The 15,315-nt window shown below is 41.8% G+C and overlaps 1 pseudogene across 1 annotated transcript in view; it reads right to left on the bottom strand.

Moving 5' to 3' along the window:
- The window catches only part of LOC137717033 (psbP domain-containing protein 5, chloroplastic-like), a 7,493-nt pseudogene extending 6,575 nt beyond the window's left edge, over window positions 1-918 (bottom strand). Inside the window, exons 1-3 of the transcript XR_015965103.1 lie at window positions 908-918; window positions 207-341; window positions 1-108 (exon numbers count right to left, since the gene is read on the bottom strand). The exon at window positions 1-108 is cut by the window's left edge and continues 46 nt beyond it. The product of XR_015965103.1 is annotated as a psbP domain-containing protein 5, chloroplastic-like (transcript). The remainder of the gene's footprint in view (window positions 109-206; window positions 342-907) is intronic.
- Window positions 919-15,315: the final 14,397 nt, after the last annotated feature.

Here is a 15,315-nt window from a genome sequence, read left to right as displayed (position 1 = left end):
CAGTAACTCTCTCTCCCGCAAAACCCATCTTGTAAACTGGGTTTTGAGTTCCCACTTGAACTTATTTGCCAATTGTTCAACTGCTGCATCACAATCCTACTTTGCTCTCTGAATTACCAATACAAATAATAATTTAGGAAGATAATTATTTTAAAAAAATTACAGAGAAAATAAGTAGATAAATTCAGACATATGAGAAAAAGTACCTGGGAAGGAGATTTGGAGGAAGAAGATGGTTGGAAGGGAAGAGAGAGAGAGAGAGAAGGAGAGAGAAGGAGAGAGAAGAACTATTGTTCTTTCTTTTGCTTTGCTTTTCCTTCTCTCCTACCTTCTTCTCTTTTCTGTTGCCTCATCCACTCAATTGTCCCAACTTCCAACTCCCAACGGATGTTAAGAATCCAGTTTCTTTTTACAGGTGTGTACTTGTAATAAAAAGGGTATTTTGGTCTCATTACCCACTGCCCAATCATTCCCTGCCACGTAGTGGTGCTTAGTCATGAAACCGAATACAAATTATCAGTTTATTTATGTCATAGCAATTGTATTTATTCACTAATATGTTGTAGATTCATGAAACAAGTAGGACTAAATTGGAGTTTGTAGATTTGCCGCAGAAGTGAGCCGTGTAGGAATTTATCATGAACTAATTTTCTTTTGCTAGATCTAAGATGTAGCTTAGTTATGAATACTCGAAGTTTATGCTTATATTAATTTCATATTGTTATTTCATGTTAAATGTTAGTTACTGCTCTTAATGCTTGCAATTCATTGACCACTAATTGTTTGATTAGAGGAATTAGGTTGAGGTTGAAAGGAAATGTCCAATATATAGCTTCTTATAATGAATGTTATGTCTTGAATGAGTTAGGAATTAATGTACTAACATGATTCATGCAGTTTCTTATACGGATTTTCCATAGTGCGTAATAGGTGTGGACATTGAAATTTTAGTGAAATAAATGTTGACCAATCTATTAAAATTACAACCTTTATTCGTTTCACCTACATCACACAATCGTTTCACCTACAACTTCCACTTACTTCACCAACCTCACACACACTTATTTCACCTACAACATCCACTCACTTCACCAAAAAAAATGGGTGGTGGTGATTCATTCTCTTGGCCTATAAATAACCATCTCCATCAAGGGAAAAGAGGAGGAATTTTACATCACACCAAAACCTTGAAGCTTTGAAACTCTAAAGCTCTCAAGCAAATCCTGAAGGATCAGTAAAACCCTCTTCATTCTTCGTCAAATCCTCCTTCAAGATCAAGCCCCGGCGGCCCTTGAAGGAACTTCCACCAACTCAAGATCAAGTCTTGACGACCCTTGCAGAAAGTGTTCATCATTCATCACCTGTTCATTCTAAGATCAAGCTCCAATGGCCCTTTGGATTAACAAAGATCAACAAACCCATACACCCGTTCTTCAAGATCAAGCCCAGCAGCCCTTGAAGATCCATTCATCAAATGTTCATCCCTAGATCAAGCCCCGACGGCCCTTGGGATCAACAGCTCATCCATAAACCTACACCTTACGAAGATAGAATTAGAGGCTAAATTTGTAGAAGAGATTGTAACCCCAAAATCAATACAAAATATTATTTTGTACACGTGTTATTGTTTCAGGAAAATTTATGTTTACAAATTTAGCACGCCTTGTGGGACCTCTCTACCTCTCATCTCTATCCTCAAATCATCAAAAAACGCAAATGGCATCAAGAAACGATCAAGCTGTTCCCGCAATCAAAGCAAAGAACAAGAACATAATCGCCGCAAGTGGTGATATTTCGGGCATCACAACCCGAAGCAAGGCAAGAACTCTCTTTACCGCGGCTTCCACCCCTGCATTAACTCTGTCAAAGGAACAAGAGCACATGAGACACGAGCCTGTGATCACCCTAGCCTCGTTAAGGGCGCCAAGAGAGGAGAGCCCGAGGAAATACCCAGAGTCCCTACCTTCCGATGACGACTTGAACGGCAGTACAACCATACAAGTCATGACCACTGAAGCAATTTCAATCAAGGAGCAGTTAGCTCAGATGAATGAAGCAATCGCAAAGCTCACACGGATTGTGGAAGAGAAAGACTTGCAGATCGCCGCACTCGTCAACCAACTAGATGCGCGGCTCGATGTGAAAGGCGACCCAAATGTTGGTCCATTAAAGAAAGAAGTCGATGAAGAAGAGAAGCCTCCAGCGGAGAAAGTCGAAGAGAAGCTGAAGCTAGACCAAACAACGACATTCATGGGATTTCTCTTTATCCAGCAACTACAGGAGATGATTGCAAGCACCATCAAGACACAATACAAAGGAAGCTCACATGACTCCGTACTGTACTTAAAGCCTTACTCTAAGAAGATTGATGCTTTAAAGATGCCAAGGGGTTATCAGCCCCTAAAATTCATGCAATTTGATGGAAAAGGTAACCCAAAGCAACATATCGCCCATTTCATTGAAACTTGCAACAATTCTGGGACAGAGGGAGACTACTTCGTCAAATAGTCGTGCGTTCGCTGAAAAGTAACGCTTTTGACTGGTAAATCAACCTCGAACCCGAGTCTATCAACAGTTGGGATCAGCTAGAAAGGGAATTCCTCAACCGTTTTTACAGCACTTGCTGCACTGTAAGCATGATAGAGCTGACCAGTACGAAACAGTGAAAGGATGAACCTGTCGTCGACTACATCAATAGATGGCACTCCTTAAGTCTGGATTGCAAAGATCGGCTTTCTGAAACCTCCGCCATTAGGATGTGCATTTAAGGCATGCATTGGGGGTTACATTGCATCCTCCAAGGCATAAAACCAAGAACATTTGAGGAACTGGCAACTCGTTCCCACGACATGGAGCTGGGTAACGCCAATCACGGGAAGAAAGAGCTGATCACTAGCTTCAAGAAGGATAAAGTGTTCGCCCCAAATGTAGACAAGATTGGGAAGAAGCCCGCTAAGGAAGCTTTCATCGTTAACACTACCCCCATCAAGACTTCCTTAGCGCCCATCAAGATCTCCTCCAAGAAGAAAGCAAAGGAGATAAAGAAAGGTGAGCCCTCTCGCACCCAAGACAGGTACAAAAGCACCTTAAGGGAGCTGGAACAAAAAACGTACCCTTTTCCTGACTTTGACATGGCTGCAATGTTAGATGACTTGTTGGATAAAAAAGGTGATTGAGCTACTCGAATGCAGGCGTCCTGAAGAGATGAATCGCATAAACGATCATAGGTATTGCAAGTACCATCGTATTGTGAGCTATCCTATTGGCAAGTGCTTTGTTCTTAAAGAACTCATCATGAAGCTAGCACAACAAGGGCAAATTGAGCTCGACCTTGAAGATACGGTCGTAACGCATACCACTACAATTACGTTTGGATCGTTCGATCCCGTGCCTCTCCAAGCGACACCTGACCATTCCCGTGAATGCTCAAGTTACACAGCACCTCCTGCACAACCATCATCGGGGGGAAGCGACCAAGATGCACATATCGATGATGAAGAAGGATGGACATTGGTAACCTACAAAAAGACAAGGAAGCCAAAACCACGAGTCATATAGTCAAAGGTGGAACAAAGAAGAAATCACCACCGTTGCAACAATGGGAAACCTAAAAGAAACATAAAGGATGATAAGACAATATATGATGGGGAACCTATAGAGCAGGAGCCACGCATTCCCGTTTCCTTGCACTAGTACTTCCCGAATGACTTTTTTCCAACAGTGCACTACTGTTGCTTATCACATGGTTGAAGTAGAAATAGAAGAGCCTTCAAAAGGCAAAGCTATCGCCACTGTGGTAGAAAAGACCCTCGCACCTGAAAAAGGTCTGCCATCACACTTTAGCATTGAGGAAGTGCTACAATTGCCAAAAAAATACGAAGAGCGCTAGCAGCAGTCTTGTCAAGTCTCAGCGACCACGAAATGCAAGAAAGTAACGACGAAGACTTGAAGCTTCAGCCACATCAATGTGCCACATGTTGTGCTGCCCATGACGCAATCAACTTCACTGACGAAGACCTACTGCTGGGATCAAAGCCTCATAATCGTCATCTCTTTGTCTCGGGGTACGTAAGGGAACACAAAGTCAACCGCATGCTTGTGGATGGTGGATCGGCCATAAACATCATGCCAAAATCAACAATGATCACAATTGGCATCAAGGTGGATGAACTATCCCTGAGCTGTCTGCTGATCCAGGGTTTTAACCAAGGAGGACAAAGGGTGATGGGCATGATCCGAGTAGAGATGACCATTGGTGAGCTCAAATCAAGCACGATATTCTACGTGATTGATGCAAGAACTTTCTACAACTTGCTTCTAGGAAGACCTTGGATCCACGCAAATGAAGTAGTACCGTCCACCCTTCACCAATGCTTAAAATTTTACCGAGAAAGAGTGAAGGTGATCCAAGGCGACACCAAGCCATTCACCGAAGCCGAATCACACTTTGCAGACGCCAAGTTCTATATGGACGAAGATATGGTACCCAAAGCTCTTTCAAAAGAGATCAAATCCATGGGCAAAGCAGCACCTAAAAAGCAGGAGTGGCAAGCCATGCCTAAAAAGCAAAAAGAGCAAGTTGTGCCATCTTCAAGCAAAAACGATAACGAGCTTGCTAAACCTGCAACAACCAAAGGGAGTAGGATGCCTTCAAAAGGACCTAACACACCCATATTCCGGTACATCCTGAAGTCAAGAAGAAAGAATGGTCAATCTCCATTCAAAACTGGAGCAAGAAAAGCCGATACATAGTGGCACAAGGATAATGTGAAGTTGCTTAAGACGAATGCAGTTTTACCTCTGACACAGCTAGAGGGTGCTAAGGTCGCATGACTACCACAAGGTTTCATAAAAGCTCTACCAAAGGAGGTGGAATCAAGCTTTCTTCCAACCAAGAGGACCGAGGAAGGTTTCGACCCAAATGCCTACAAACTTATGTCGAATGCCGGGTACGACTTCGCTTCCTCTTCTATTCCTGGAAAAAAAGTTTCAAACACCGTAAACGACAAAGAACGTAACCTCACCAAGACTCAAAAGAAGTTGAAGGAGCATGGTTACGGAGTTGACAACAACAAAGCTGGACTTGGCTTCACACCAAATGCACCTGTGATAATTTCAAACAAAGCGAAAAACACTAACGCTCAGTACGTCAGCGTGAGCATTGAACAAGACTAAAAAGAGCCCAAACTCACCCCTCGGACGTCTTCGATTGGATGAGCCATTCAAGCCCTAAAATTTCAGTGCTTAATCACATTGGTGGTTAAGACCAAACCTCCGTCTTCAAGAGGCTTAACGCGCCAACATCCCAAAGCTCTGTTTTCGAAAGGTTGTTAAAGCCTAAGAAACAAAGCAATATAGCTAGCTCTCTTCTGCGACGGTCAGCTTTGGAAAGATTTGAAGATAATGAGAAACCTTCTAGAAAGAGGAAGATAACACCAAAGGAAGAAAAGCTCGACGGGTTAGTAGAAAAATGCGACATTCGAAGCTTGATCCCTTTAAGGATGAAACGCTAAGTAATCTTAGATGTTGACATAAATGGACCATTGAAAGTAAGAAGGCGCACTATTATCCACACCGGACAATCCTCATGCCAACAAGCTCGAGAGGACATCACTGAAGATGAGGTCTAAGATGTCTTCCACATCACGATTCAAGAAGGCAAAGAAAATGAAATTCCCGAGGAAGATGTCACTGTTGCACCACCATAGCTCGAAGATGGGGGGCAAGCCATGGTTGATGACCTCAAGGAACTCAATTTAGGCACAAGCAAAGAACCAAAGCCTATCTTCGTAAGTGCATTATTAAGTACGGACGAGATAAATGAGTATTACTAGTTGCTATTAGAGTACAAAGACGTCTTTGCTTGGACCTACAAAGAAATGCCTGGCCTGAACCCTATCATTGTTGTGCATCATCTTGCAGTCAAGCCTGGAACGCGACCGATAAAGCAAACTCAAAAACGCTATCAATCCGAGCTCATCCCACAAATCGAGGTTGAGATCGACAAGCTAATCGAAGCAGGCTTTATTTGAGAAGTGCAATACCCCAAGTGGATCTCCAACATCGTCATTGTCTTTAAGAAATCAGGACAAATACGTGTTAGTGTAGACTTCCGGGACCTCAATGATGCTTGCCCGAATGACGATTTCCCCTTGCTAATCATTGAAATCATGGTGATGAGGCATTATCATTCATGGATGGCTCTTCTAGGTACAATCAAATTCGCATGGCCCTCGAAGACAAGGAACTAATAGGCTTTCGTACTCCAAAAGGTATCTACTGCTACAAGCTGATGCCCTTTGGTTTAAAGAACGCTGGAGCTACGTATCAACGCGCAATGCAGAAAATCTTCAATGACATGCTACACAAAAACGTATAAAATTACGTAGATGATGTGGTGGTCAAGACAAAGAAAAGATCAGATCACTTGAATGATTTATGAATAGTGTTCGAAAGGCTGCAAAAATATAACCTCAAGATGAACCCGTTAAAATGTGCGTTTGGCGTCACCTCTGGAAACTTCCTCAGCTTCATCGTCAAGCACCGTGGTATTGAAGTGGACCAATCAAAGATTAAGGCCATTCAAAGCATGCCCAAGCCAAGAAACCCGCACGAGCTGAAAAGTCTACAAGGACGGCTAGCCTTCATCAGACGCTTCATCTCCAACCTCACAAGGCGTTGTCAACCGTTTAGTTGCATCATGAAGAAAGATGTTCCATTCGTATAAGACGAAGCATGCCATAATGCTTTTGAAAGCATGAAGAAATATTTGTCAAGTCCACTTGTCCTGGGGGCACCTGTGCCTGGGAAACCGCTCATATTGTATATTGCTGCTCAGGAAAGTTCAGTTGGAGCACTCTTGGCACAAGAGAATGAATCCCAGAAAGAATGAGCGCTTTACTACCTCAATCGAACTCTCACCGGCTCTGAGTTGAACTATTCCGCAATAGAAAAGATGTGCCTCGCCTTGGTGTTAGCCATTTAGAAGCTCAGACATTACATGCATGCTTACACCATTCACCTAGTTGCTAAAGTTGACCCTGTCAAATACGTCATGTCCAAGCCAGTCTTGACAGGGTGACTCGCTAAATGGGCTTTACTTCTTAATCAATACGAGATCATCTACGTCCCAACTAAAGCCGTCAAAGGACAAGCATTAGCAGACTTCCTTGTCGATCACCCAATCTCAGCTGATTGGAAAATCTCAGACGACTTGCCTGACGAGGAGGTGTTCTACATCGACATCTTTTCAACATGGACGATGTTTTTCGAATGATCCGCACAAGCAGACTGAGCGGGGGCATGAGTAGTATTCATGTCGCCACAAAGGCAAATACTACCTTACTCCTTCCAACTGAGTGAGCTATGCTCCAACAATGTCGCTGAGTACCAAGCGCTGATCATCAGGCTCTAAATGGCGATCAACATGGAAATCACAGCTCTTGAGGTATATGGCGACTCCAAGCTCATAATCAATCAACTCTTAACTGAATATGAGGTGAGGAAAGATGATCTCGTCCCATACTTTCGACTGGCAACTCAACTGCTACAAAAGTTCGAGGCAGTGACACTAGAATATGTGCCAAGAAAGGAAAATCAAATGGCAGACGCTCTTGCTAATCTAGCCTCGAGTATGACACTAGGAAAAGATGAAGTTGCAGATGTGCCAGTTTGCCAAAGATAGGTGATCCCGCTCGTTAATAAAATGTTATTGGATGATACAAATGTTATCTCAGTACTTCCAGTTGATGCTGAAGAGTGGAGACAGCCGTTGATCGACTACTTAGAGCACAAAAAGCTTCCAGATGATCTTAGACACCGTTTCGAAATACGTCGACGAGCACCTCGCTTCCTTTACTACAAAGGAACACTCTACCGACGCTCTTTGGAAGGAGTACTCCTAAGATGCCTAAGTGAAGAAGAATCCAATCAAGCCATGGAAGAAGCACATTCAGGTGTGTGTGGGGCGCATCAGTTTGGACCAAAGCTACATTTCCAGCTCAAAAGAATGGGTTATTACTAGCCGAGCATGGTGAAGGCTGCCTGGAACACGCCAAAAGGTGCCAGGCCTGCCAATTCCATGCTAATTTCATACATCAACCGCTTGAACCATTACATCATACGGTTGCTTCATGGCCGTTTGACGTATGGGGATTGGACCTCGTAAGACCAATTACGCCAAAGTCATCTGCAGGAGAAACTTACATCCTAGCTGCAACACATTACTTCTCCAAGTGGGTTGAAGCCATACCCTTAAGGGAAGTCAAAAAGGAAATTGTCGTTCGTTTCATCAAGGAGCATATCATCCACTGATATGGTGTGCCTAGCTACATTATCACTAACAACGGAAAACAATTCTCCAACCGACTCGTGGACAAGCTTTGTGACAAATACAAGTTCAAGTAGCACAAGTCTTCCATGTATCATGCTCCGGTCAACGGCCTCGCGGAAACATTCAACAAGACGATGTGCAACCTCCTGAAAAGGTAATCGATTGAACAAAGAGAGACTATCGTGAAAGAATAAGTGAAGCACTTTGGGCATATAGAACTACACATAGGACTGTCACCCAAGCTACGCCTTATTCTCTCGTATATGGCGTGGAAGCTGTTCTATCGCTCGAAAGTCAAATCCCCTCACTAAGGATGACTATACAAGAAGGCTTGACTGATGAAGAAAATGCAAAGTTGCACCTTCAAGAGTTGGAAGCGCTGGATGAAAGAAGGCTCGAAGCTTAACAACACTTGGAATGTTACCAAGCATGGCTATCCAAGGCATTCAACAAGAAAGTCCGCCCAAGGTCTTTCTAAGCCGGAGATCTCGTACTGGCATTGCGTAAGCCTATCATCACAACTCACAAGACAAAAAGCAAGTTCACATCAAAGTGGGATAGGCCATACGTAATACAAGAGGTCTACACCAACACCGTCTACTTAATCATGGCATAAGACAGCTTGAAGATCGGCCCCATCAACGGCAGATTTTTGAAGCGCTACTACCCCTAAAGCAAACGCACCACACTCCTAGCCCGCAAGAGCATAAACTGTGTACGGCAAAATCATCATCAAAATCACCATTAAAATCACCAAAAAAAAAAATAAAAAATAAAACCATCACTCATTTGAACTACGTCATGACTTGATCCTTCCTTAACCAAGGGTATGTAGGCAACTTGAAACTTCAAAACTTCAAGTACAGTCACATCATCAACAAAAACACAAACACTTTGAAGAATAAAGAGCAAATTCAAGAATGCAAACACTTTATTTCTTTAAAGGAAAAAGTCAGCCCCAAGGCCTGATTACAAAAAATAAAAAAGCAGAAGACATTACTTGAAAACTATGTCCCTAAAACTACGGAGACGATCTTCAAGCAAGCCTTCCAAAGTCTTCAAGATCTCTACCTCGGTGAGAGACAAGATGGGCAATGCCATAACCATGCCTTTCTCTTGTTCTAGGCGTGAAATCTCCTCATGGCATTGAGAAAGTGTAGCTCCCTACTCCCTAAGAACATTTTCAAGTCGTGATGCTTCGATGCCCAGCTGTTCTTGCTCTCGTATTAACGTATCTAGACGCACATGGACGGAAGCTAAAGAAGTCTCTGCGGCTTGATAATCTCCCGAAGTAGCTGCTGAGAAAACTGGACTTGGGTTAGTGACAAGTGTATTGCTGCAAGCTGGTGAGCTCTAACATCTGAACTCAACTTCTTCGAGGAAATAGCACGCAAGGAAGAATAATCAGTTGATACGGCCATAAGTTCGGCAATCTTGATCTTCAAGGATGAAGAATCAACGTTAAGATTGTCAATCGCAAAAACAAGCTTCGACAAATCCTCATTGAGCAACGCAAGGTCCTCCAACGCGCACTTTGAAATCCTCCCCTCAATATGGCTCTTAATGTCTATTATCGCATGAAGATTGATGCGATGAATAAGTTGCTCAGTACCACTAAGGTTTACCTTCTTAGAGAGATCTCATAGCTAGCTGGCAAAGGTATTGAAAGCGTAATGGGCTCTTGCATACCCCCACCTACACACGGCAAACTTGGGAAACTTGGCGGATTTGGAACAAGCTCTACACTAAGTGGATCCTCGATCTCTCCGCCTGTAAGAAGGTCGCCTCCAAATAGCATCTCCGTATAGGAATAAATGCCTATGGTCGCCAAGTCAAAAGAACAAGAAGGCCCAACCTAAAGAAAATAAAGAAACCCGTTAGAAACAAAAGCTTAAACAATGAAAGCAGAAGAAGTCACGAGAAAGAAGAAAATGCATACATCTTTCTCAAATGACACACTACCATCGAGTTGAGGAAGCCTAAACACTTCTTTCTTCTTATGATGAAAATTGACATTGCTGTCGACCTGTACGCCTTCAAGTCGTCGCTTGTTCAAAACTTGTTGACACTGCCGCAAAATAAGTCCATCTTCGTGCGAATCAACTTCTTCACCGGCTTCTTCAGAGGCATCCAGATGTTGAGAAGACAAGCGTGGGCATTGAGGGACTAAAACCACAGGTCTATCTTGCAAAGTAGCAGCACTCGCACAATCAAAAGTTATCAGCTACGTAGGAACCACAGAACAACCCTCCCTCAATACGTCAGGGCATGAATGAGAAGAATTGGTACCACTTGCCATCCCCAAGTTCTCATAACGTACCTTTGACCACCAACTTACGTAAGCACGGGTCACTGGATTACTCTTGAACTCGTCTTTGGCCGGCAGGGTGATAGAAGCATTTGTATATGCACGGGTACAAGACTCCCAATTGATAGGAGCATATTTATGCTACTTAGTTATGTTATTTCCTTACATATAATGAGCTAATTACTACTTATTATAGTGTTTTAAGTTATTTTCGTTTGTTTGTAGGTCCTAATGACAAACTTGGCAAGGAAAGGCAATTTTGAGCCTTTTAGAGCAGTTTTGGTCTTATTTTGGATAGCTTGTGTATGGAGCAACATGGATGGACGAATTTGGAGTAAAAAAAGGTTAGAAACATGCTACAAATCAGAAAAGGAAAGTTCATGACAAAGAAGATAAGGAAAGTGCAAGAAAAGAGGAAACATTATCCAAAACCTTATCCAACCTTATCTTACCCAAACCTTATCCTATCTTATCCTAACCTAATCTTGTTCCACCTTAATCCTAGCTGCAAGTGGACCTAAAAACCTAACTTCTAGAAGCCTTATCTGACCCAAAAAGGGTGCCACACCTTCCCCCCCTTTATGCCTTCTAGAACACCCAAAATCAGCCATAAAACACTTAGTTTCTAGAAGGCCCAATTTTGGACGAAAATTCTTAAACCTTTTTCTGATTGGATTCTGATTTTATTTGGCCCTTTTTCTATTGGATTTGGATTGTATAAGTCCATATCTGAGATTGATTGGGCTAGGACTTAATTCCCAAACCCTTGCCGCAACTTAGGGGCCCAAAAACACTTGTATCAGCTAGGTTTAACCCTAAATCTGATTGCTAGGGTTTTGCCATGCTATATATATATATATATATATATATATATATATATAACTTAAAGTTGCCGCAGCCCTTAGACACCCTAGGCAGCCATTCATCTCTCAATTCATTCATCGATTCACATCATTCACCATCCATTCAGAAAATACATCTTGTGCCGCAAGTCCTAGGGAGAAGAATGAGTGTCGTGGCTTCCATAGGAGAAGGAGACCCTTGTGCTGCAAGAAATCTGCATCCATTGGAGACTTTGGGAGTTCTTTCTTCCCTCGTTTCGTTTCCATGTTTATTTTAATTTGCTTTTCAATTGTTATGAACATGTGTAACTAAGTTTTTCTTAGTTAGGGGTGAATTCAAAGCCATGGGCATATGTTTTATATGAATTGATTTCCTCCAGATTTTGTTTCTTGAATTGTGGATGTGATTTACTTAATTAATTTATTGAGAACTTGTTCTTGTGTGTTGATTAAGGATGCATACTTAGTTTTCATACATGAATTTGATGCTAGGATATAAGGAAATCTCACATAATCGTTATGACCTTATATTCATAAGTAGTGGAAATCACTAGTCAAGATTGTATTAAGTAAATTCTAGGCAAGAGTATCATGCAATTCATAGTTACGAATGCCTAGTCAATGCTTAGGGTTTTCAAAAAGCTTAATGATCTTTGATTTTATCTCTATTATGCAGTTCATGTAGGGAATTCGATAAGAATAATTTGATTGTCAATGCGTATTCCATCCAATTCAATGAAAATAGGAAAATCTGAAAGTTAATTTGTGTTTTTCACAATTAATTTGGGGCATTGTCATTCATGGTTTAAAGGGATAAAATCTGGAAATCAATTTGTGTTACATATGTGCATGTGTGGAGAAGGACCCTCTAACTAGCCTTTTTCCCATTCAATTCACCTAGTTTAGTGCCTAATTTGTTTAATTTACAATTTGTCCATTTTAATTAATTTCGTCCAAATCAATTCCCCAATTTATTAAGTGTGTTAGATTAGTTAGAAAAGTGTTTGAATATGTCCAAATTAGTGTTTTGAGTCTAAGTTAGTTAAATTTCGTCCAAATCACCCTTTAGAGTCTAGTTTGAGTCTATTTGAGTGTTTTGGGCTGTTTTGAGTCTTTTAAAGTTGTTTTGAGTCATATAGGTCTAGGTAAGTGTTTTAAAGTTTAATTTTGTGTTTTTAAGTCAGTATAGAGTAGATTAGCATCCCTAGTTAATCCCTAGTTAGAACGATCCCTACTTGCATTTATACTACAATTGTCACAAATAGGGTTTAATTTGTGTGTCAATATAATTTTCACATCACCAATGCATATACATGGCTTGTAAGGATTCTAATTGGTTTTTTTCCTTTAGCTTGCCTGGCACATTTTGGACAAAACCAAATTGCATGTTGAAACGGTGGGGATTATACGGCTAAATGATGCATTGGTCTTCTTGTCGCAAAGAAACATACCTCGAGCGAAGACAAGTCCGATAAGCGAATATACGAATTATCCATGATGCCTCATTGCACCGAGCCAACTCTCGCCAGGTGGTCCATCCTCAAGCCTTCACAACTTCTAAACAGCGCTTGAGCCTGGGAATCATAGAGGCTCTTCGAAGAAAGCACGCCAGAATACTTCGTCATCAAAGGCCCTAGCTTGACTTAAGTTAGTGAAGAAGGCCTCGACTTGTCTAAAGTTGAAGAAGAAAAATGAGTGCCGAAGTACTTACCCAACCAACCATACACATAGTGGTAGGGAAGAACCACAGCACAATCTTCAGTGTTTGCCGAGTTCGAAACAACACTCAACCGTTATAAATGTTGGCTAAGACCGAGATAGCAAGACTAAAAGATTCACCTACAGCCATCTTGCTAGCAACTTTGAAAACACCAGGACGAACAAAGTTAACGTCGCCTGTTGGAAAAACAAACTTACAAAGCCAACAAGCTAAGAAATCAGCTAGGTAATATTCTTCCACATGCTCTGATGCTATGCCAAGGTCCTTAAACGCTCTCAACTTGGCAGGGGAGAGGCGCCTAGCTGAACCAATAGCACTAGACGGATATGAGTCTTCTTTTGGCTTAGTGGTTTTGTTGCAACCTCTTTTCTTCAAGGACTTCTTGTACCTTATGTCCTCTCAATACCAAAATCGGATCCATGAAGATATCTTCACGCCTGATTTACCTCAAGCATCCTGAGAAAGCTTGTGATACGCCCAAAATAAACAGCGACAACTCTCAGGCAATCCTCGGCTATTGCAGAGAGAAAGTTCCTCCGCACTAGGAACGACCTCATCATAAAACTTACCTTGGATTGGCAAGCCCCCTATCTTGTGGAGATCCCAAAGTAAAATTGACATCTCTCATTGAGCCGTATGAAACGTGTTAGTCGCTGAACACCAATGCTCAAAGAACACATGAAGGACGGAATGATGAAGATTATAACTGAACAAAGATGCGTACACGGCGTGGCAAAGACCCACGCTAGTAAGCACATGTTTAGATCGACCCAAGACATCTTCAAGCCACTCCAAATAAAACTCAGAAAAAAAAGCTTCTCCAGTAGTCGACAATGTATCATTCCAAGCCATAGCTCCACTGCGGATGTGATCACCAAGAAGCTTAAACGAAGCCAGATGATTGTCACGAACATGGTGCGAAGGGTTCAAGATAAGAATCCTCAATGTGCACACCTTCTTATCTGTATTTGGTCGAACAGAGTCTACCACCTCCTAAGATACTTCAGAAGACCATAACTTAATATGCATGGAGTTGTCTTTTGCAGGAAGAGCAAGCGTCTTAGGACCAGTCAGTGGTGCGTAAAGCTTCAACGTTGTTCCCCTATCTTGCGAATCACTTTCCTTCGCAAGAATGGTAATGGTGTTGCTCTTAAAACACTTGAAAAATACCATGACCGCAACCAAGCAAAATCAGCCACAAAATTTGAGCAGCACGGCAAAGAGGGCAGCTACATAATGGTCCTTCAAGACACGCTACAGTGGCAAAGAAAACCAAAATGCCACGTAAATTGCACTACGCAGCCCCGCAGCGATTACGCAAGCAGTTTCTTGCACAAACACTAGGCCGCAGAAAGCACAGGTGCACCCGCAATCCTACCCACTCCACTACCAACTACCACACCTCTGGAAGCTTCATGAGGATCTCAGCATCACGCTCTGCCTTCTCAAAATAAAATTTAAAAAAAAAAAATATTTTCCCAGCATCACAACAAAGAAATCCATCAGTGGGATACACACATTACATATTATATATATATATATATATATATATATATATATATATATATAAAATATGTAATTCCATCAGTGAATAACTTTTGCTAATTCACATACCTGTTCATTGCTAATTCCGTCCCATTTGGTATCAGAGCCAAGTGGTTGGTAATTGCATTAGCATCTATCTAATCTGTTCATTGTTATTCACATACTTGTATCTTATCTGCATTTCTTAATCGTCAGTCCTCAGTTCTTCTTTCTTCCAGCCAAACAGTAAGACGTGGTCCAAACAATAAGTCCCAGGAGAGGCATGAGCGGAGCGCATGAGCGGGGGAAGAGTCTAGACATACGAGGAAAGTGAATCTTTTAAGTCTTGCATATAGTATACTTGTTTTGTGCATTTCATGAGTAGATTATTTAGATCTAGTTCAATGGCCAGCACTAGCTCTAGATCCACCTTAGGAACTATACCTGACATTGTCAATGAAGAACAAAAATTGGATTTTCAAACAGACGAAAGTATTGATTTTTCCGACTGGAACATTCCAAAAGTTTCAACCCAAAATATTTACAAGAAAAAATGGTCTTTGACCTCTTTTAAATCCGAACATCACGT

The sequence above is a fragment of the Pyrus communis genome, chromosome 8 (genome assembly GCF_041283825.1).
Source record: "Pyrus communis isolate YQ-2024b chromosome 8, ASM4128382v1, whole genome shotgun sequence".
Lineage (NCBI taxonomy): Eukaryota > Viridiplantae > Streptophyta > Magnoliopsida > Rosales > Rosaceae > Pyrus > Pyrus communis.
Note: the sequence above shows the minus strand (reverse complement) of the source record. Positions and strands in the feature narration are given on the sequence as shown.